Source organism: Tiliqua scincoides, chromosome 6 (assembly GCF_035046505.1).
Source record: "Tiliqua scincoides isolate rTilSci1 chromosome 6, rTilSci1.hap2, whole genome shotgun sequence".
In the NCBI taxonomy this organism is placed as follows: Eukaryota; Metazoa; Chordata; class Lepidosauria; order Squamata; family Scincidae; genus Tiliqua; species Tiliqua scincoides.
The window spans coordinates 55,972,655-55,997,374 of NC_089826.1; the positions used below are offsets into that span (position 1 = coordinate 55,972,655).

At 42.3% G+C, this 24,720-nt stretch overlaps 1 long non-coding RNA gene across 1 annotated transcript in view; it reads left to right on the forward strand.

Moving 5' to 3' along the window:
* LOC136655852 (uncharacterized) overlaps positions 1-17,440 on the forward strand; it is a 55,064-nt gene extending 37,624 nt beyond the window's left edge. Inside the window, exons 2-3 of the long non-coding RNA XR_010794678.1 lie at positions 1,001-1,082; positions 17,275-17,440. This is a non-coding gene — a long non-coding RNA (uncharacterized lncRNA). The remainder of the gene's footprint in view (positions 1-1,000; positions 1,083-17,274) is intronic.
* Positions 17,441-24,720: the final 7,280 nt, after the last annotated feature.

Genomic DNA, 24,720 nt, shown 5'->3' on the forward strand with positions numbered 1-24,720 from the left:
GCAGAACCACTGCAAAGACTGAACCCCATCCCACCGACCCAGAAAGACACCATGCTCAGTGGTGTCAAAAGTTGCCAAGAAGTCCAGTAGGACCAACAGGGATGCACTTTTCTTTTATAGTACCTTGTGCAGATCATTCAAAAGGGTAACCACATCTGTTTCTGCCCCAGAGTCAGGCCTGGTCAGACCAAAGAGGGTCCAGATAGTGAGTTCCATTCAGGACGCTCTGGACGCACTTGATCTTGGTACCCAGAAACGGGAGGTTTGAGTCTGGCTGGTAATTGTCCAGCACGGTGGAATCCAGGAAAGGCTTCTTCAGGAGACAAACCACAGCCTGCTTCGACACTGTTGGCTACACCATTTCATCAGAGATGAATTAATCACCCTCCCTGTTCACTTGGCCAAGCCTCTCTGATATATGTTGCGCGATCCATCTTTTTATTATATTTTTGTCAAGCTAGTTTGGCTGGAGGCTTGCCAGTTCCAAATTCTATGGGTGACCACACCTTGTTTGCTCAGCAAATTTGATCCTGTGACAAAATCCTAGGAGCTTCAAGTTAACAAAACAAAAGAAGGATCTCCAACCCTAGCTGGCCTCACCAGCTCCATGGTTAACTCAATGAAGGAGGCATGCTAATTAATCAGTGGATCTCCAGAACTAGCTATTGCATCTTCTGCCCATGCAAAGACCAAGGGAGCACCTATTTAGATCCAATGATAAGCCGCCACCAAACAACAGATAGGTTCCTTGATAAGCTTACCCTACACAAGTCCCCATGGAACTAAAAACTAAGAAAGTTGATTCACAGAATCCCCTGCATCTTCATTCTTCAGTCAGTTTTGTTCTTTGTTGCCAGTCTGTAATTCATTGACCTGCTGATGCTGCATTAAGCCACCTCTATTCTAGCCACAATCCAAGGGTCACTGTGCTCAACCAGCACCAGGGAACAGTATCCTCACTCCCTTTCTCCTTTCTTTACTTTCTGCTTCTCTCCCTTAGCATAATTGAAGCTGATGGATCAAAATGGGCTGGACAGCTATCCTTGTGGGCTTCAGTTATTCCTGATGGGTGAATACAAATGGTAAGACCTTTTCAATTATAGCACCAACATTACGCAATGTCCATCCAACTTGGACCTTTCCTCATTTCTGTTCTACTATCCTGCTTACCTGGCTTTTTAAGGCAGGCTTTGGTGGACTCTGTTTGGACTGTGTTTTATCTGCTACTGTGTTGACAAGGATAACCCTATTGTTTTACTGTTTGCATTGATTGTTTTGGTTGGATTTCATTGATGTTATGATTATTGGTTGTTATTTTTTAATTTGTCATTGGCTGCTTTGAGTTTCCTTTTGGAAAAAGTAGGATTAAAAAAAATCTTGATCATAAGTAAAGCAAATAAATACTCTAAATTGAGTTACCACCAGATAGTTTATCCAAAGTGCAAGGTCTTTCATGAAGTATGCAGTTGCGTCTCTGTTGGATGTTGTCAGAGGACTCTACAATTTCATTGAACACTAAAAGACAACTTTCTGTATCTAATTGCAACAGCTGCTTTTTTTGCATTAGCCTCCAACTTTGTATAAATAACACTGTTTAACAAAATTTGACTCGTTTCATGTTTATCTGAATATTTCAATGTTTCTTTGTTAATTTTGGTGTGAGGTTTTCAAAAATGCAGCTATTTTTGGCATAGCATCAACATTTCAGCCCAATTTATGACATGCAGTTGTATTTGACCGTTTGTGTTACAGTACATTAGGCGATAGGAGAGATACAAACAAAATTTAAGATAACTAAAGTTTTGAGAATATAAAATAGCTAAGATTACCATTAGAATCAGCACCTATGAATGGCATAAGAAACATGAAAAATTCAATTTTCGTGTTACACAGTGAATACTTCATGGCATCCTGTTCGTTCCTCATAGTATCATGTGCATTGAAATATACCATGTATATATATTTTTTGTAGTTATATCAAATTTCAGCTTCATACCAACATCAGTCAAGGCTATTGCTCTCTCAGTGCATGCAGAAGCCCTTTGGACAAAATTGAATGGATTGGACTAAACTAAATATGAAACTACTGTTTGGTTAGTTAGTCCTCGTCAATTTTTCAGGTAAAAGACAGGTTATGTGTTGCCCAAAGCCACATTTGTAACAAAAAAATGAGTTGGATATAAATATGGCTTTGATCCAAAGCAGGGATTTTCAGAATTCCTTGGGACTCTGGAATTCTTTAGAAGTTTATCCACTTGAAGTGGGCAAGACAGCTTGCCAAACAGGACTGCTCTTATCTTTCGATTTGCAGATGAAGGTGAGTGTTACGTGTGTTCAAGGGCAGGGGTCATACAGGGTGATGGTGAAGTCCAATTGGCCTGACCAGTACCCACCATGAATTCAGTATGCATGCTAAAAAATTTCTCAGAACTATCTGCAACATGCAGGAGTTTAGCTGGAAATGCTGGGGATTTCTCAGCAGACTAATCTAGAGTATATGGAAGCATTTCCTGAAGGTTGAAAGTTTCAAAATCATTGATCTAGGTATGTCCCCCAATGCATCCAAAGCAAAGAAAAATCACTCATATGTCAAATGTCAAGAAGATGCAGGCGGGATATTCATGTGCATCATTGGATTCCTGCCACTATGAGGGGAGGATGGTACATGTCAGCCAGCACCTTCCCCAAATCCTGGGTATTCATGGAGTTGGATATGGTTCTCTGGATCGCAGCCATAGATAACAAGATGATTTCACTGACGGGCAGCATTAGGGAGGTGTCCAAGAAAGTGATGCTAGAGGTGTTTTGCATTAACGCTTGAGAACCAAGGAACTAGACTAGTGGTTCCCAAACTGTGGGTCAGGACCCACTGGTGGGTGGGGACCTGATTTTTGGTGGGTCCCATAGCAGCTTAGCAGAGCCTCCAATGAAAACCCAGGTGATCAAGGGATCAGATAACTAAATGCCTCAAGCCCTGAAGCCTTTCAGAAATCAGAATTGCCCTTGAAGGAGCTCCTACAGATTGAAAGCATTTGCAAATGTAGGGCAATAAATGTTGGAGCATTTTTTTTCCTGGTTATTATTACATGTAAATAAGTGCAAATATTATTTCTTTCTAGATTATTTTTAAGTCTTGCAAACCTAGGTGGGTTCTGACAGAATGTCATTTTAAAAAGTGGGTCCCAGTGCTAAAAAGTTTGGGAGCCAATGAACTAGACAAATGTTTAATTAACCTGAAGCTCCCAGTGAGACAGTATATGCACTGGCAATATTTCCTATGCAACATGAGTTTCTTTTTTTCTTTCAAGATTCTTGCGTGTGACAAGGTCCTAGTGACTATGCCCACTAGTTTTGGTTTCTGAAGTTATTAGTCTTCCACAAAATTCCCAGTATGTCTGAACATACTCAGTAAGAAAGACCCTTACTGCAACTCAAGCTATGTATTAATCTAGTTGTGTCCAACCGTCTTGAGCGCACAATCCAGCTTTTCATCTATTTCTAGTTATCTTCTGAACTATATATTTTCCATGAAAGTTATACTTTACTCATTTTCTTTTTGGCTTGATGAATCCTTTGCTAAGGCATAGCATTCTAGTAAACTCTAATCAAGTTAAAAAGAGGTCACAATGTGTTGTTTATATAACTTCTATTTTTGTCTTAATCATGTTCCAGGAGTGCCATTACACTTCACAATACTTGAGCATAGGATTATGAATTCTTGGTTTCTGGCATTTCTCTCAAGCTTTCTGACATTAAAAAAAAAAAAAAATCAGACAGAGAATTTGGGAGGAGGTCAATAGTCTGTGCTGCTTTTTATTGTTTTAGCAATAGTTGTAGAGTTTAGATTAAGTTTAACATGTCACTGGTACTATTAATCTGATGTTCCCTTTTGCTACCTTTCTCCATTTAAAACAGGACAGAAAATGCTTAGGTATTTTGTTTAAATTCATCAAAGAGTAAGTAGATTGTCATGACACTGTAATTAAATGGGTTTTATTCAGATACTGCATTTAGATAACAGGAGTGCAAATATTTTAGGTCAAGGTGCAAAGATACTTCTAAAATGCTGAAAATGGCCTTAGAGTGTTATCGTGCAGTTTGCTGTTATGTTTATTTAAATTAGATCTGAGCCAAAACTTCCTACATCTTCTTAGAGTTCATGTGATAAATATAATCTTTCCACTAGAGCGGGGATTTTCTCTCTTTTTCATCTCATGACACACTGACAAAGTGCTAAAATTGTCAAGGTACACCATCAGGTTTTTGACAAGAACTTACTAGTAAATGACCCTCCTGCAAACTCCCGTGCCACACCTGCGTACCAATTGTGGTACACAAACATGCTGGTGCACACTGGTTGAAAACTGCTGTGCTAGAGTCTCGGATTGGGAAGGGCCACTCACAGAGTGCTCAGATAGCTAGCCCAGCTGCAATCTCACAGACACATGAAACGGTGGCTGAGAATTCTCACCTGTTAAGAGGCAGTGGAAAAAGCAAGAAGTTGAGTCTTCCACAACATTGGCCACCCCATCCAGAGGAATTGGGTTGGTTAAGGCTAAGAGGGATGGATTGGAGGTATTCTGAATGGAGGTCCGGGAGACAGAACTTCATCCAGAGCTGGCAGCTGCAAAGAAGTGTAGCAAAACCTGGAGAGAAGGACCTTGGGAGCTGCTTCCCCCCTCTTCCATTGGCTAAGATAGGGCAGGACTATAGTGTTACCTACTTTTAGAAGTAAAAGAGCCATAAAGTAAAAAGAAGTAAAACTGCCTTATCTATTTTGGGTCTGAGGCATGAATCCCTAGAATGTAGAGCAGTGGTTCTCAAACTTTTTAGCACTGGAACCCACTTTTTAGAGTGATAATCAGTTAGAACCCACTGGAAGTGGTTTTTACATCCTTTCTTTTACATCTTTTACAGTGCAATCCTATACTTATTTACTCAGAAGTAAGTTCCTCTATGTTCAGTGGGGCTTACACTCAGGTAGGTGTGCATAGACTTGCAGTCCCAGACTGTTAGAATTACTGCTTCTGGTGCAGTAATCTCCAAGGTTGTACTGGAAAAGCAACAGCATTCGAGCTGGATGTACATGATAATGGTGGGTGTGGATCTGTATGTGTCCATCCTCACCAGTAGGACAAGCAGACACCTATTCAGCTCCTAGTTTTAAATGCATGTAGATTCCTCTTTCCTACTTTGACTAGACTTCCCATTCACTTCCTTTTTCCTGTCTTGCTGTTTTTTATTCTCCTGCCTATGCAGCAATGACCAGTTGCTTCTCTTGTTTGATTTTGCAGCATACAAGATCACTTTTGGCCCAATCTTACCCAAATTTCCAGTGCTGATGCAATTGCAATGCAGCCCCAAGGTAAGAGAAACTTGAGGAAGCCTCTGTAACTGCCCACCCTCCACAGGATGCAGTGCACACCCTGTTGGCATGGATGCATCAGTGCTGGAAAACTGGATAGGATTGGATCCTTTGTGTAACTAAGCTCCACTGTGTATGTTTGTTTTTTCCATAGCTCTGCTAATATGTCATCACTATGCAGTGATCACTTTTGGAAGGGAAGTACAGAAAAAGAGAGAGCAGGTAAACAGCCTGCTCCTTAGCTGGCCTTACCTTTGAATTACATAAATCTCTCTTTCCGGCCTTTCTCTGACATTTGCATTTTGAGGCCTTTGAGTTTAGTAAGATGCAGTGTTGCCACAGTAGCCACATTTGAGCACCAGGCATTTGTTTAACGCACGTTGCAAGCGCAAGATTGTACTATCATGAGGGCAATATATTTATAAAAGAAAAGATATAAAAAAAAATAATGCTGACTGCTATAGTTTAACAGATGTCCCGGCTAGCCCATATAAATCGCTGGTTCAGAGGGTAATCCTGGCAACAGGATTTTGAATGCTGCTTTAAAGGGAGAAGTTTTGAATAGTTCAGATTTAAACATGACTTCTCAGCTTTTGAGACAAGGGATTAGCTAATGAGCCCAAGAAACACTCCACTGGTTGGAGCCAGCAGCGACTTCCTTTCGCTTGAGTCACAAGTTTAACTTCCCGCATCAGTTTCACTGTATACGGCAAACAAAACAATCAAATCCCTGGAATGCACGAAATTGGCTTTGGTTTCCAGATGCATAGCGAAACATGCAAAAGCATGAAGAAACCTGAAGTACTACTGCCTTCTTGTGGGTGCTAATGAGGCATTGATAACTGACAACACACATGTTGCCTTTTTTGGGCTCTGCCTTGTTTTCGTGCCAGGTGCAAAATGACTATGTGGCACCAAGATGCAGGCGTAATTTCAAGTGACTTCAGTGAAAGGACTCCGCCACTAATTGACTCCAAAGGTGAGGCCTGCTGCAGTTAATCTATCATTCTGGCATGCTTACAAAGGAATGTTTAATTTGTAGTACACCTCAACTGGGTGGAAACAAACGCATTCTGGGTGGTTGTTTTACCGCTAGGTATTGTTTATACTAGATACTCTTTATAACATCTGAACCACCAGTTACCTTGTCCTTCAAGGGACCTAATTTAGGCAGCCCCACTGGCGTCACTAGAGGGGTGTGGGGGGTGCGGGCCGCACCAGGTGATGCGCTGTGGGGGTGACGCGCCTCGCGTACTGCCCCCTGCACGCTTACAAAGCACGCGACGCCACAGCCTCAAACCTGTAGCCGAGTTCCTGCCCTTCCGAACTCGGCTGCAGTTAGATCCAGCGTTGTGTGCATGTGCGAGCCTCGCGCATGCGCACGACGCTAGAGGCACCTGCAACTGAGTTCGGAAGGGCTCGCAGGCATCTCCGAACTCGGCTGCAGTTAGATTTAGCATCGTGCGTGAGCCGCGCACAATGCTAGAGGCACCACCCACTGCACAGGAGGGCATGCACTGCACATCATGGGAGTGACACGCTGGCCTCCTGCACTGGGTGATGCAAAGCCTAGTGACACCACTGGGCATCCCTACACACGCGTGTGCACCAAACACACACTTAAAAAGCAAAGAGAGTTTTCTAGTTGAAAGGACAAAAACATATTTTGAGAGGCAACACTCCAAGATAGGATTACAAGAAAGGCACCTTACAGCAAAAACAAACAAAAAAGCATATTATTTCACATTATTCTTCTAACTCTGCTTAAACGGAGGCATTACCTAAACTTGAAATTTGAGCTTTGATAGACAGCTTTCATAGATACCATCTATTCTCACCGTAGCTATGTGCTTTTGCTGCTACTGGGATCTCTGTTTAATTTTACCATTTGATCTTGTTAAGCAGCCATTCTTTATTTCTATTTATTTCCTTTAAACCATTTTTATACTGCCATTTTTCTCTTTTGCAATAAAAGGCCCAAGGTGGCACTCTTTAACTTTTTTTTTTTCTGTGAGACTACAAGTGTGTGCCAACTAAATAAAACTGATTTCTCTCTTTCATTAACTGATTATACTGCATAGATCTGTATACAACAATAGCATAATAGGAAATTATAATAGCATAATAAAAAAGTTCTGAAAAAAGTTCTCTTTTCTTGTTTTTGAGATGGAAGGAAGTATGAGAGAAAGGAGAAACATCTCTTCTATAAATGGAATCACTTGCCATGCGTCTGATAATTATTTAAAATATTTTTTTTCAAAGATCTGCTGTTCAAGTCATTAGGAGCATCTTTGAAATAAATAAAAAGTGTTAACTCTGGGCAGGAAGTTGGAGGGAGGTGGGGAGGGGTTGAATGAGGAGTGGAGGGCAGAATGTGGTGGTGACGGGGCAGGAAAGAAGGCAGATGAAGTTTGGGATGCACACCAAATCCCAAGCCCTTTCACGGGCCTGATCCACCTGCACATATCAACATGGACTTGTGCTAGGCGATTAAGCTGGCGCAGGTCTGAGTTGCCCCATAGAGGCTACTGGGGCTTACCTTGGGGCAAGGAGACAAATGTCCCCTTACCCTAAGGAAACCTCCAGAAGCTGAAAATCCTGTTGGATGCAGCAGTAGCCGTTCCAATGCTGTTGCATCACTGAGCAGGGATTTACGGAGGATTGGGCTGCTACTCTCAGGGCACAATCCTAACCAACTTTCCAACACCAGGGTAAGGGCAATGCAGCTCTGAGGTAAGGGAACAAACATTCCCTTACCTTAAAGAGGCCTCTGTGACTGCCACCCAACTGCAGGTTGTAGCACACACCCCATTGGCACAGATTTGCCAGTGCTGGAAAGTCGATTAGGATTTGGGCCTCAAGTGTGTGTTAAATTGCAAGTTAAATGCTTCAGCTCCAACATAGAAACACAATACTTGCTCTTTTGTCTTTTTACTATTGCTTCCTCTTTGATGACTTCAAGGTTGAAAATTTATACAATTTTTTACTGCTGCTTTTTAACCATTGTTTTAATCACAGTTTTAATCTATGGTAACTCGCTTTATTATTTTAACAATTGTTATTTTTATTGTATGCCACTTTGCATACAGTCACCCCTGATCTTACATGAGGGTTACGTTCCAGAGTCAGTGTGTAAAGCTTAAATTGCATATGCAGTACTCAAAATGGAAAAACCTTGAAAAACCTTGATGACGGCTCACACGCTGAAGCGATATAGAACTGGCCTTTAGGACTGTTGATTCATGAAGAAGGATTCAGGTTGTTTTGAACTGAGTTGCACCCCATTGCAGTTTGAGGGTGCTTCTGCCCCAGCCTTGCTCTTGAATTCTCAGGTGGGTGCAGCGGTCAGGTGGTGTGCCACAGCTGCCCATTTCATCAAAAGCAGACCTTCCATGGTTACACACATCTTAATTACATCAAGATGAGATTACCAAATTAAGCTCTACCACGTGGGGCTGCCTTTGCAGAATGTAGTGGCAAAACCTAGCTGTGTTAAAGTGTAAGTGAGCATAAGTGATGTGCTGCCTGGAGCCAGTCTTTTGGTATATGTTATTCCACTTTCATCTCAATTTCCTCTACTGCTGATCTGTGTCAGGAGTAATTCAAAATACTGGTTGTCTTCAAAGCTCTAAAATACTTGATAACAGGATTCTTAAAGGACTAACTTCTCCCATATGATCTTGTCCATTCACTGAGGTCAGCATGAGAGGTTGGTGGGAACACAGGCAGGAACCTTCGTCACTGCAGTGCCCACGACATGCAACTCCTTGTTCTGTGAGAGTTGGTCTATTCATCATTGGTTTTCTAGTGGCTGAAGATGTTTGGGTTTTAGCAAGCCTTTAGCCAGGCTCCTGTTTTGTTCCAAATATATTTATGTTTTGTTTTAATGTGTGGCTGAATTTTTAATTACAATTTTAACTGGTTTTTAGTACACTCTTTTTCTGCATTGCTTTACTGCTATTGATCATTCTTAATATATGGTCTTAGCCACCTTAAGCGCTTTGTGTTTAGAATGAAAAGGCAGGATAAAGGTCTTAGGATAAACATACATTTAAAAATCAGCTAAACACACTGTGAAACATTCCAGTAGATGTGGGGGTGCAGGACAGTGAAAAAAGGGCTTCTAAGAGTTGGTGCATTACTCCTTCCTTGGGATTGGAAAATTTCCAAATTCACAAATTCTACATGTTGCACACTACCATGACTAATAAAATGCGAGCATGGGGCATGTCAAGACAACATTAAGTGCTCTTAAATCAATTCCCAGAGTTACAAATGTGCCTAAAGGTGCATTCCAAGCTCTGAAATGGGCTGGCGCAAATCCTTTGCGCTAGCCCAACAATGTTGTGAAAGTGCTGTAAAGCAAGGAGGCTGGCACACGGATGTTCACTGGCCTCCAGAGGCTGGCCCAAGTCACATAGGCTGGCAGAAAAGGTGCATTCACACTGACCCAATCAGGTTGGCGCAAGGGTCCAGGGGAGGACAGGAGGTATGTGTTCCGGGGGGAAGGGCAGGTGGTGGGTGGGCCCATGGGTAGGTAGCAGGTGAGTGGGGCCAGAATCTGGCACCTGTGCTGGATCCTAACCCCTGGAGCAGATCTGGGCTGTTTGGATTTGTGCCACCTCTTGAGGTGGCACAGATCTGAGTAGCCCCATTGGGGCTGCTGCAGCTTTATCCGGGGTAAGGGGAATTGATTCTCCTTACCCCTGATTGAGCTGCAACTAGCTCCAATTCCACTCTGAATACAGGGCAGGCTAGCTGACCTTCCCATCCCAGCATGGAATAGGGTTGGGTTGCCCATGTGTTAAATGTGCTATGAAAGAGTTAAGCCTGGCCTTCAATCTCTTCTATTGAGATCAGTGGTACTAAATATTGCTTTGCTTTGGCAGGATCACACCCTATGAATGCAAGACTGACAGGCATCCATCCAAAGCTTCCCAAGCATTTGGGCATCTGAAAAAGAAAATTTAAACTTAAATTGTGTATATTTCTAAACACGGAAATGTCAGCGAATCACTGAGTAAAATGAAAGGCATAACATTGGCAGTGGTTGACCCTGGCTGGAATGGGTACATTTGAGCTTTCTGTTTGCATACCACTTACAGTTGCCTTTATTGCCAGCTGGAGGGGAAACAACACAAAGCGAATGCTTTACAAAAATAACCACTTGGTTTCATTGAAGGATGCGGGAAGGGAGAGATCTGTCTGCTTGGCAATTGGTTTGATATATTGAATGGAATACCGCTTGTCACAATGTTCTTGCCATTTTTGTGCTTACTTCTAACTTGGGTATCTTTTGTTCCATGCGCTTTTCATCCCCATGAATGAAAAGCGTTGCCCCTGACAACAAAGTGTGTTTGTGTTCTTGGTAATTTTATATGAGGTCAAACACATATTTTATGTATTTTTCCAATGAACTGTGGAAAAAGAGCAGCAATGCTTCTCTTGTCCACTGCCAAGCATCATCTTCCACACTCTTCTAAATTACAATTCATTGCTTGGGTTGAGAGAGGCTCCAATATGAATGCCAGTATGGACAATGTCCATGCATGGGGAATTGAGTCTTGACTGTATTGCCGCCATGTCTCATAGAAACAGATAGAGAGATGTTTTCACACAACAGGGTCAACTATCAATGTTTGCTCTCAGCAGTCCATCTGGACTGCTGCCAAACATCTATCATTGAGGTCTCAATCAAGTTTATGGGAATTGTACAGTTGACCTTACAAAAATTTGAATTTGGGCTTTAAGATCCGTTTGGTTCAGCTTTTCAGCAGTGCACCCTTTGCTGTAGATCAGTGGTTCTCAAACTTTTAGCACCAGGACCCACTTTTTAGAATGAGAATCTGTCAGGAGCCACCGGAAGTGATGTCATGACTGGGAATGACATCACCAAGAAGGAAAAATTCTTAAAAATCCTAGGCTGCAATCCTACCCACCCACACTACATTTGGGGAAATGTTGGACATTTATCGAACAGAAGGTCTGATACTTCCCCTGCCTCCCCCCCCACCCCGGTACTGGGCCCATCACAGCACAGCCAAGATAGGATCGGGCCATTAAACCATGAGAGAATTATAGGGAAAAATCACTACATGGCAAAATTTTCCTATCAAGAATGGTGGTGCAGCCATGCTCTTCTTGAAGGGGTTGAGAAATCAAGAATAAATAACATCAGAGGTCTCTGTTTGGATAACTGCAAGTCGTATATCTCCAGTTTTACACATACATAAGAGTGACGTAGTGCTGCCATTTACACATGTTTTATCAAACACAGATGTGGCAGACTTACCTTATGTAGTGTGTAGCTCCAAAGAGCGAACAATGGGGAAGAAGGAAGCTAAACTCTGACACAAAATATATACTGGGAACCATCTGGAAAGTAGTATTCACAGTACAGCATTCTTGCTCCATGTGTGGCTGGGATTTGGCCATTTAAATAGCTTGTGTGGCCAAGAATGCTGTTTTTCTTGCGGGGGGGGGGGGAAGACTACAGTTTCTCCTTAGTGGTAGAAAGCTCTGGATAAATGACACTCAAACTGGTTTTAACTACCTTCATGAACACAATGTTTCTATTACTCATGACATTATGTTACCTGCTATATGAAGGAACGTAAGCATGTATGTCCAAATTACATTAAAACATAATGTCTTTTCTTTATTTTTCTGAGGGTTTGGTTAATGCTCTAAAATCCACTTGTCATTGTTGCCTCTTATGCTTGGGCCTTCCTCCCATGTATATAGGGCCACTGATTTTCTTAAAACATCAGCTCAAACTACACTACCTTCATGAAAAATTTGGCTTTGCCCTTAGTCAAATTCACCAACAGAAACATAATATCATTGAAGGTTATTGTTGGAAGGAACCTTCAAGGACATCTAGTCCAACCCTCCTCCCCGCTCAGTGCAGGCAACGGCTACAGCATCCCCGACAGATGGATGTCCAGCCGTTGCTTGAAAATCTCCAACTACAGGCAAGGCAGACTGTTCCACTGCTGGACAACTCTTATTGTTAGGAAATTCTTCTTTGTTTCTAGCTTAAACCGACTCCCCTGTAGTTTAAATCCACTGGTTCTAGTCCTGCTTTTAGGAGCCATAGAATTTTCCCCTTCTTCTATGTAACAGTGCTTCACATACTTGAAGGCAGCTATCCCCTTAGTTTTCAGTTCTCCAGGCTAAACACATCCAGTTGCTTTCACTGTTCCTCATAGGCCTATGTTTCCAAGCCCGTTGACCACTTTGTTGTCCTGTTCTTAACCCATTCCACCATATGAGTAATCAGGCTTCCCTGCATTGATAATTGCATCTGCTAACACTCAGTCCTCCTAACCCTGAGCTCTACTGTTCCTCCCATCATGCCACTGGTTTGTTACCATTGACTCCTCCTCTCCCTTTCCCTGGGAGGGCTTTTCCTCATCTACTTCTAGGTTATAGAAGTAGATTTGGGCAGAGGCCTGTCTTTTACTTGCTCTATATAATGTACACTGATGAGTTGGGAAATAATGATACATAAGAATAAGACTTAATGAAAGGCAAGTTCCAAGAGACATGTTTCTCACTTCTCATACTGGAAAGGAGGAGAATTCTCACTACTGCTTGCTCGCTTTAGGCTACATGACTGCATGGCTCAAGGTCCTCTGGAGTTGAACTCCACGCAGTTCAGAGCTCTGTGTTCCCTGAAGTCCGGTGATAACATTTGATGAGGACAATGACAAGGAGCTACTGTGCAGCCAGTGAAGGGGACTGCACAGTGGTGCAGAACTCTTAGCAGGAATATTATTCCCACCTGTGGTCTTCTCTTCTGTTCATGTGTTATCTTACCTACATCTATAGATTAGATATATAATGAATCAAATGTACCAAAAATCTGATGTGTACAAACTTTAAGGCCCTAATCCTATCCCCTTCCAGCAGTGCTGATGCCGCTGTGACAAATAGGGACAGGCTGTATGCTATGGTGAGGGAGTGACCTGAAGGCAAATGGGAGGTAAGTAACAGCCCAATTCTGTCCTCCCCCCAACAATGCAGCCATGCCAAAATTTGTTCCTTACCCCGGGGTTATGTCTCCACAGCACAGAAAGGTCTACTCAGACCTGCGCCAGCAAAATTGCTGGCACAGGTCTGTGTGGACCTGGGCCACAGGATTTGGTCTGGGAAGGGGGTTTGGATTTGGTGGCCATTGCTGCTGCCAAATCCACCCATTCCTGGACCTGATCTGTCCCTGTCACTGTCCCCCATTGCCTCCTCATTCCGGTCCCATTTTTACTTGTTCTGTCTTCATTTCTCCTTCAATTCTAGGTCAACACCATGCTAACAAAAATGACCTCTACCATTAAACAAACATTGTACTGCTCTTTTTTTTCCATATGCCAAACTTTCTGCTGTCTTACTGACCATCTGCAATACTCTGTTTCTTTCTTGGGCACACTTTTATCCATACCTCTTCAACCTACCACTTTTATTTATTTTTCCAGCTTCATCTTCTGCTCTTTCCATATTCATTACTCCCCTGTCCTTTGTGTTCATGTCTTACCAATTTTCATTCATACTATCAAGTCACTGCATGGTGGATGCTTTACGTTCAACAGCACAAGAAGTGCTCCACATGATGGCTATTCATGTATTTGCACTTACCATGCCGAACCTTCAGTTTTCAATATGCCAATGAAAATTCTTCTAAATGTAAGCATGTGATGATGTAATGATATAGAATGTTCTGTCCAGTGAGTAGATGGACATGCGTGACTCACAACATGGACGAGACACTAGTTATGGGATCTAAAATGGCTCTCATGGATTGAACACTAACAAACATAAGAAGAGCCCTGCTGGATCAGGCCAAAGGTCCATCTAGTCCCACCTCCTGTACCTCACAGTAACCCACCAGATGTCTCAGGGAACATGAGACAACAAGAGACCTGCATCCTAGTGCCATCTCTTGCACCTCGCATTCTGAGATAGCCTTTCCAAAATCAGGAGATTGCACATACCCATCACGGCTTGTAACTTGTGATGGACTTTTCCTCCAGAATCTCCTTTTAAAGGCATCAGGCCAGATGCTATCACCATATCCTGTGGTAAGGAGTTCCACAGACTAATTACATGCTGGGTAAATAAATACTTTCTTTTGTCCCAACTCTCCCAACACTCAATTTTAGTGAATATCCCCTGGTTCTGGTGCTGTGAAAGAGGGAAAAGAACATCCCTCATTCCACTTTATCCATCCCTTGCATTATTTTGTATGTCTCAATCATGTACCCGCTGAGGCACCTCTTTTCTAAACTGAAGAGCCCCAAACAAAGCATTTTCTTGTAAGGGAGGTGCCCCAACCCAGTAATCATTTTGGTCTCTCTTTTTTGCACCTTTCCCATTTCCACTATATCCTTCTTGAGATGTAGCAAACAGAACTGGATGCAATACTCCAGGTGTGGCCTTAAAATCAATTTGTACAATGGCAGTATAATATTCTGGCATGCCGAACAAAGAATAGTGATAACATGAGGACTTGTGACTGGGCCACATGTGTCAATCAGAAGTGACCTGATTTGATATTTCATGCAATCACACAATATCACCAAGAGTCCAAATTCTGTGAAGCAACAGCAAATTTTTCTTTTTTATTCTGCATTAGTGTACCGCACTGAAGCCATTTTTAAATCCCACTGCATGGCAGCTGTTACCACATGGTGAATTCATATGCAGTAGACCTCAGACAAATCAGTCAGCTTTATCCATGCCACTGCAAACAGCTCTAGGATGGCATGGAGAAAACCTGCATGGATAACTGCCCCACAGAAAGGGCTTCCTAACTGATGACAGCCGCCATATGGAACAATTTGACACCACCTCCTCTTTGCAGCTGTAATGTGTAAACTGATGCTAAAAAGGCATGAAAATATAATATAAGAGGGTTCCTGACCAGCTTCTGAAATTTTGCTACACAAGTGCCTCCTACATATAAGAGACAATTGCGTAAAGCCAAACTATTTGTCTTGGGTTGCCCTATGCGTCTTTGAAACAAGCATTGGGACAATGTTCAATTGGGTGACAGTAATACTGAAATTCCAATCCAGACTCACATATAACATTTGGCTCTTAAAACTACTTTAGTTTAGAGCAACAAGAAGCAAATTGAATGGGAGTTGGGTTATCTAATCAAAACTGTTGATTTAGCACAGGTCACTTTACAACCCACACCAGAACTCGCTAAAGCACACAAAACCCTCCAAGGAATTTACATTTGGCAGAGAGATTTTCACACATAAACCTCTTGACGCTGGGATACAACTGTTTGAACGATACAGCAACAGCACAGCTAGTCACATACAGCACAATCCTATGCTTATCTACTCATAAATAAGTACTATTGTCTTCAGTGGGGCTTACTCTCAGGAAAGTGAGCATAGGATTGCAGCCATAGGTTTTGAGCTGCATTTGAAAGGTACATACAACATTAATACATCACAGTCTAGATCACAGGGATTGTTTCAATACCTGATCAGAAGTCTGCTCTGGCTCCAAGAGGTCAACATGACTGTGTTGTTACTACACAGGGCTTCCATGACTGATGGCGGCTAAACATCGCAGGACATACCACCACACTGTGGAGAACCAATTGTTTGTCCTGATACAGTCTGAGATTACTCTCACTAGAGTCCTAGAGCAACTTAGAAATCAGGCAAAATGAGAGACAGAGCACAAACGGGCAGAAAGAAGTTACAACCGCCCATTTTAACCCGCAACACTACATACAAAACCATGCAGTATGTTTTAAAGGAGCTACTAAGAAACAAATGTTTTTACAAAACCACCTGTCACACACAACTCCCCTGACCCAGCAACCTTAGTAAGGTGAGTGCGTGGTTCTCAGGGCAAGCATGCACTACAGTAGGTGCCACCAGTGGTGCAGCTACAGGGGGTGGAATGGTATATACTGCAGGCCCTGGAGTGTGCCATGTGAGCAGTCCCTGCCACTCAACATCATAGCCATTCCAGGCAGCGATGGCAAAGGGCAGGCACACTTGTGCGTTGCTATTACTGCCCAGAATGGCTCTGATGGTGAGTGAGAGGGGCCACTTATGGCCCGCTTGGAGGCAGGCTGTGCAGCATGGCCTTTCCCAGTTTGAAGAGACACTTGGCCAACAGTCTGAGGCTAAGAGGCAAAGAAGGAAGGCCCATAGCCAGGGAGACAGACCAGGGACAGACTGCACTTGCTCCCGGTGTGGAAGGGATTGTCACTCCCGGATTGGCCTTTTCAGCCACACTAGACGCTGTGCCAGAACCACCTTTCAGAGCGCGATACCATAGTCTTTCGAGACTGAAGGTTGCCAATACAATGTGGCACCGGCAGTACTTATCATGCTGCCTTCCTGTAGGTGTAGCTATGCCAATAGGTCCCACCACCCTTTTTCACAGCCAGTTCTTCAATCAAGGGGGAAGCTGAAGGCCTACAGGCTAACCCTCCAGCTCCTGTCAACGCTGAGGGCCCCACGTTCCAAGGTCTCAAGCCTCAAAGCTTTGGTTGACTTCAGTAGAATGACTGAGTGGCTAAGGCAGGACTAGATGGATCAACTCCTTTACACAGAGTGAGAGAGAGGCCTGTCAACATAAAATGATTTATTGAATCATGTACTTGTAATCATGGTTACAAGTACATGAGAGGCATTTCGTTACTTGAGAGCATAAATACAACATGCACACAGCTAAAACAATAAAGTTAAGCTCCTAGACTTATTTATCCCTAACACTCACCTGGACTCCTAAGCACAGGTATAGAGTAGCTGTTCCAGCTGTTATAACAGCAGTGATACAGACTAAGCTCCATGATGACCTAGTAAGAGAAAGACAAACTGTGAGAATGGTGACAACCAACAACCCTTCCCTATTTCATCAACACATATATTTTACAGGTAACTTTTGACCAATCAGAGGTTCAGAACAGCCGAAGCTTCCAGAAGATGACCTAATCTGCTGATGTAATGCTGTGCAATCATGCCCACCCTGTCCCAACTGGAAAATCACAGCTGCACATTGTCATTCTTGCAGAGCTTGGTGCTAGGGTGAAGGTCTCCTTATCAGGGCGTCGGAGTTCAGCTGTTACCGAGAAGGCTGATACAGTGCTTCACACCGCCCAAAACAGCACAGCTTCCGCACCACAGCTCAAAATGTTCCTGGCCTACAAAATGGAATCCGGCCTAACAACTGATTTTACTGTGTTCATCACATCACCCTCAGATGTTACTTCTTCCAGAAACGAACTCCTGAGCACAGCATATGTGCATGCAGCACCGATTATGAATGATGTGCCCAGATATCCATTGCTGTTTGTGCCAGCACAGATGCACAAAATGGGGTCTGATGTTTCTAGGGTTTGGCTCACATGCATCTTGTAGGAAAAATAATTCATACACAAGTGTGCAATAGATAATATGATGCCCACTCAGGAACCAGTCTTCATGTATACAATGTCATATTTTCTGTAGCTCAACATTCATGACTCCAAAGAAAGAAGGCACAAGTTTGGCTTACACTGTTATTGACTCTGCACAATTACTATAGAAACAACTGAAGATTTTTGCTGATTGTGTTGCTTTCACATTTCCTATTTTTAACAGGAATGGTCAAATGCAAAGTGAGAGAGAGAGAGAGAGAGAGAGAGAGAGAGAGAGAGAGAGAGACTGCAAGCAAACACTTTTTAAAATGTCCAGGATCTCAGTATGAAGGAAATATTTACTACCAGAAAATTATGATCATTTGACAGTCTATTGTACCAGCAATAAATTTAAAAAATCCTTACAGCCTTGTCTGATATAAAGCCTCTTGGCAAACATGCTACTGATATGCTTGAGACAATTTATGCTTACACCTCCATCCCAAGATAAACTATTTTCCTTAGTCTAATGCAACATTTATTACCATCTCAATAAAATGCTATCATCCCAAATAAATATGTGTATGTGCTAAACCATAAGTTGGCTTATCTACCAGATTCTATAATTTAAACCACAGTAATGCTTTCATGTGGAAGACATTCTTCCCTCTGCGAATTTCAAATTGGCATAGCTACTGTAGCATGATTTTACAGGAGATTTCCATTATATCTGTCATACATTAGGCTGAAGTCTGCCATCCTAAACTTAAACCTTACATCAGTTGCTGCAATTATACGAGAAAATAATCAACTATATGGTGAAAGTATAGAGGAATTAGGAGCACCCCATAAATCCCCTATATACACTGTTAATGAACGCTATAGTTTCATTTTTTAAAACTTTTCTACCATTGACCATACATTTAGAACAGGGGTGCCCAAACCCCAGCCCAGGGGTCATTTGCGGCCTTTAGGATCCCCCAATCTGGCCCACAGGGAGCCCCCAGTCTCCAAAGAGCCTCTGGCCATCCAAAGACTTGCTGGAACCCAAGCTGGCCCAACACAACTACTCTCGGTGTGAGGACAACTGTTCAACATCTTGCATGACCTGCGGGCCAAGGGTTCCCTCCACTGTTTCATGTCTGTGGTGCAGCAGGGGCAGCAAAGGAAAGATCGACCTTGCTTTGTGCAAGGCCTTTTATAGGTCTTCAGCTATTGTGAGACCTTCATTCATTCATATAAGTTCCATCTCTAATATATTAGTTTGTATAAATTTATGTAAATTTATTCAAATTTTAAATTTAAATTATTTTTTTTCTCTGCCCCCGACACAGTGTTAGAGAGATAATGTGGCCCTTCTGCCAAAATGTTTGGACACCCCTGATTTGAAGAACACTTTCAATCTCATTTTCTTTTATTACATATAAATGAGGCATAAATACCTCTCACCATTTCAATCACTCGGGAGCACTGCATGCTTAAAAAATTTTTTTTTAAAAAATTTAAAAAATAACATCCAAGACTACAACACAGTGGCCCAGTTCAGATACAATGTTAAACTGTGATGGTATGGCACTTCAAGAATGAGCTTCAGAGCCATGCATTCCCTATTCTTCTATCAAATGAAAGTAGTGAACATTTCAATAAATTTTCACTTTAGAACAGGGGTCTCCAAACTCTGACCCGGGGGCCAGATACGGCCCACAGTGAGCCTCTATCCAGCCTGCAGCCAGCCTCTGATCCCCTGAGAGCCTCTACCTCAGTTGACCAAACACAATCAGAGTTGGGTTTGTGAAGGGGGGAAATGGGAGTCCATTTAAGTGTGTGCTTTATTTCTTGAGCTGTGTATGTACTTGGAGAAGTCCTGGACATTTGAGCCCATTCATTTATTCATTCATCTAAGTTCCATCTCTAATGTATTTATTTAAATTTTATATTTAATTGTTTTTTCCGGCCCTTGACACTGTGCCAGATATTTGATGCGGCCCTTCGGCCAAAAAGTTTAGAGATCCCTGCTTTAGAACAAAGTTGTATATCAACTCCATTAGTTAAAATGAGGCAGGATCAAATAATGGCTTGATATCCTTGCTTGACAACTAACCATTGTTAGAATAAACCACTGTTCTCAAGTTGATATATAATACAGACTGTGGTTTGTGGTATTTTCTTAAGTGAAAATACAAGTTTTAAATCTCTTCCTTTTGCATGCCAGAGAGGAAGAGAGGGAAAGTCTGAGCTCAAGAGCCTGTGGTTCATATACGCTTGTTCTCATAGTGCTAAACTATGGCTTAGCATTACAGCTGAATGGGACCAATGTGTTAACCGGGCAATCTTGGGTATGTCCAAATGCAATCCTTGGATCATGACAGCTGGAAAAAGACCTGCTGTGATCATGGTAATTGTTGCCAGCTTTATTCCTGATTTCTCATCTCACATATTCCATTTGTCCACTTATTAAATACGTGCCCTGTGAAGATTGGAACCTCTCACACATTACACTTCAAGTTCAATTTTCAGTAGCCATTGATGCAACACTTTAGTTCACATAATGCTAACCACATCCCTCTTTTGGTTCATTTGTGAGCATTTTCACAATCCCAAGTTGATGAAATGTTCTTTATTTTGGAATACTGAAGATAGTCTCAGCGGCGTTTATTGCAGCCTACTTTCAGCCTGTGTTTAGGAATAATGAAAAACAGTCCAGCCTTTCACTACAATTGCAACAAACTATTTATAAGGGCAAAAGAATAGTCGGGATGCAATTCTATGCAAACTTACCTGACAGTAAGCTCCACTGAACACAGTGGGACTTGCTTCTGAGTAAAACATGTATAGCCTTACACTAAAGGGTTGCAATCCTATCCACACTTAACTGAGCATAAGTCCCATTGACTATAAGGGAACTTAATTCTGAGTAGTTATGCATAGGATTGGGTTAGTTAACCTATGCTAAATGATCTTGTAAAGGGGCATGCTAAATAACGTTATTTGGAATGTGCGGTTCTGAGGCAATCTACCACTGAGTGCCTGGAATTGCCTTCATGGGCTTCCCAGAAGCATTTCCTGGGAAGGACGCTGGACTTTGGTCCTCTTATGTTCATATGGTGACCCTACAATCTTTCAAAGTCATATTTTGCTTTCTTAAAAGTTATTTTTGTAGGAGCAACTGCTAAAAATCTGTTTCTGTGATTTAAAGGTAATAGTAATTATATTTCCTCCTTCGTTCCTTCCAGTTACCCCCTTATTTTGTTTTGGCAGGGCCTTTGTAACTCTTTGCCAGGTTTATGGGGGTCATTTTGCACATCTCAGTCGAGCACGGAGGGAATTGTTGGCTCTAAGAAAGAACAGTAATGAGGTTAATCTCTTCTCCAAAGGCCTCCATGGGTCTAGATAATTTTGGTTTGGATCTGCCCTTCTTTCATTCCTATCAGCAGGCTCAACTGTGCACTACATATTCAATTCCCAATTTTTACTTCCCCTCAGCCTCAGCTTGAATTGCCAGTGTGTTTGGTTATACAATCACCGAGAACTAGTACTACAGAGGAAAAATATCAAGTTCCAAAGAAGTAAATTGCCAAAAGCCTCATTTGACAAGTATGTTAAAGAATATAACAGCAGCTGAGGGACAGTTTACACAGGACCACTCCCATGAGCATCACCAAAAACCTCTTCTGCAAGGCAGTGTTCTGTTCAAACATAGTAACACCAAAAAGTTTCTCCATGTGCCCACATAAGCACACAACTTTTTTTACAATTTATTTAAAATATGTATATCCCACCTTTCTAGAGTTTTAAGGTGGCATCTGCATGGCAGAGGACAGAAATCAACTGTTTCACTCACAGCTTTGGCAAGCTTCCTCAGTTTCCCCCAGGGAGTGGAACGTGGCGCTGTTCTTATACAGGTTGTAACTGATTGCCTATTGAATTAGGAAACATAGCTGTCAGCTGTTAGCCCCACCTGGCTCCTTACTCTGAGTAACATTTTTCAGTTACAGCTGACAACAATCCCTTTTAGGATTGGTTTAGGCTCATTAGACAAAAAGAGCTAGACCACGGCACCTAGCCCAAAAAACTGTTACGTTCAGTATGGATTCCAGCCATGAAAACCTTAGTAAGTTTATCAAATAAATAATAGATGTGGGCCACAAGTAGCTTCAACATCAGCAAGGGAATTTAAGTGCTCCCACATGGTACTGTTACACCAAAGCAAGGCAGGGGATCTTCGCATTCACAAGAGTCCAAGATATGTTTCCAGGCTGACACTTTGTCCAGGATCCTATTGCCAGACCAAGAAGCCTTCTTTTTCAGTACCAGGTGCAGTGCCTTCTTCTAGGTGTTTTAAAAGCTGAGCACTGATCCACAGAGGTGAAATCACTAGACATGCTGAGACCACGACAGTGGAGGGAAACTGAAATCAGAGACCACTTTCTTGCACTTCAGCATAGAGCCAAGCAAGGCATTAATGAAAGGCAAAATCATAAATGACTACATAAATGACTTCAAGATTTAACTGTGTAAAGTTCTTACAGTGCCAGCCATAACACGCACATCTCAACACTACAGAAATAGTACAAAAGTGATGAAAGCTTCCATTATAAAGAGCTCTAAAATACACATGTGGGTCTGGTAATTAAAAAATCAAGGTGCCTGGTTTTGATGCTTCATCACCTACACATGGTTACAATAATGTCTCAGTCATCGACCCAAGCTGTCAATTTCATTGAATTACAGGATCCAGCTTCAATCCTCAAAAGTGCTGTAGTGCTGCACTTTCCACAGGTTCAAAAGAATAATTTTAGGGTTAGTCTATTAATCTCTTGTCTTTTTTTTCTGTCTTGGAACAAACCAGAATCTCAGAGTATATTGAATAATGGGAAGTTAGCATAAGTTTGATTACTTCTCAAATGGTTTTCAGCTGCCCAGCACCTCTTGGGTACCTTATATGTAAACAAAAGAAAGTGAACTTTAATTATTGGGTACTCAAGGGAGAACTATATACTGTATACTGACATGTAAAATAACAATAGCACATATAATACACATATTTGCTATCGCCAACTTACTGAGTCAGGTTTCATTGTGATTAATCATGACTGCCTCCTCCTGAGAGCTTGTGTTTGGTTAACAGTGCAGTAGAACTTCACTTATCTAAAGCTACAATCCTATACACACTTACATGGGAGTAAGTGCCACAGAACTCAGTGGGATTTACTGCTGAGTAGGCACACACAGTTGTGCTCTCAATGTCTCTAGTACAGTGGTTCCCAAACTGGTGGGTCACAACCTACCAGCCTGGGAAGCACTGGCCAATACCCTTTTAAGGGGCGGGGGAAGGCAGCAATGCGATCTCCAGTATCATGCTGCTCCCAGGTACTGGAGGGGAGTTTTTCTACTTACCTGCAACCAGTGCTGCAGTCCTGGGGTGGGGAGTGTGGGGTGTCCTCCACAGGGCTTCCCATACCTGCAAAGGTGTAAAAGAAAAAAAGGGCACCAGTTTTCTCGATGAAACTGAAAGTGCCCTTTCTTTTGTTTGTTTTATACTTTTGCAGCATGGGGAGCCTGCGGAGGGCTCCCTGCATCCCCTGAACCTCCCAGGATTGCGGCACTGGTTGCAAGTAAGTAGAAAAACCCCCTCTGGTTCCCGGCACCAGTGTAATCCTAGGGATTGAGTTGCTGCCTTCCTCCCTTCTTTGTAACAAATTTACAGTGCTCCCAACTCCCTTGTAGGATTTTAGGATGCAGTGGTCTAGTATGGTGCTGTTACATATAGTCAGCCCAAGGAATTTGTCACCATAGGTGAAGTGAAATTTTTCCTCTCTCCTCAGTCTTGTATGCTAAACAATGGCTAGTGAAACACCACATTGTTTTCTGGGATATTTTGCCACTATGAGCGGTCATAACTTATGTCTCTCTTACATCCTCAGAACATGGACCAGAATGGATGCATTCCAAGGTCTCTATCTATTAAATACAGGAGTTGACTAACATTTTAGAATGATCAATATAATTACCTCATTCCACAACATTCAAATGCAGAACACCTGAAAATTGGGAGAAATTCATATACTACTAATTTTGGGTCAAACTGGATGTGACACTAACATGCAAGTATACCTTCCAGGTATTTTGCTTTTTGTTTTAAGTCAATAGCATGGGAGGGAGGAAGGGAATAAAATGCAATGGTATGAAAACATGGTATGGCTTTAATACATTGCCCTCACTGCAGTTCTGATTCCAGTTGTGGCTTTCATTTTTTATGGGGGGGAAAAGCTTCCATTGGTTTTGAATGGAAATGCTTTTCCTTTAAAAATAGCACATGGGGGGTGTAAGTTCAGGATCAGAACAATGATGGGCCAAAATTCTAAAACTTTTCTACCCTCCACTGCTGTTTCAAACCACCATCATAAATGCATGTGTTTCAGGTCATGCCTAGTTTGACTCTAAAGCAGTAACAACTACCACTGTCTGACTTAGTACTGACAATTGTTAAAGCTGTGGAAATGAATTAGAATTCTTTGTCATAAGAACATAAGAACAGCCCCACTGGATCAGGCCATAGGCCCATCCAGTCCAGCTTCCTGTATCTCACAGCGGCCCACCAAATGCCCCAGGGAGCACACCAGATATCAAGAGACCTCATCCTGGTGCCCTCCCCTACATCTGGCATTCTGACTTAACCCATTCCTAAAATCAGGAGGTTGCGCATACACATCATGGCTTGTACCCCATAATGGATTTTTCCTCCAGAAACTCGTCTAATCCCCTTTTAAAGGCATCTAGGCTAGACGCCAGCACCACATCCTGTGGCAAGGAGTTCCACAGACTGACCACGCGCTGAGTAAAGAAATATTTTCTTTTGTCTGTCCTAACCCGCCCAACACTCAATTTTAGTGGATGTCCCCTGGTTCTGGTATTATGTGAGAGTGTAAAGAGCATCTCCCCATCCACTCTGTCCATCCCCTGCATAATTTTGTATGTCTCAATC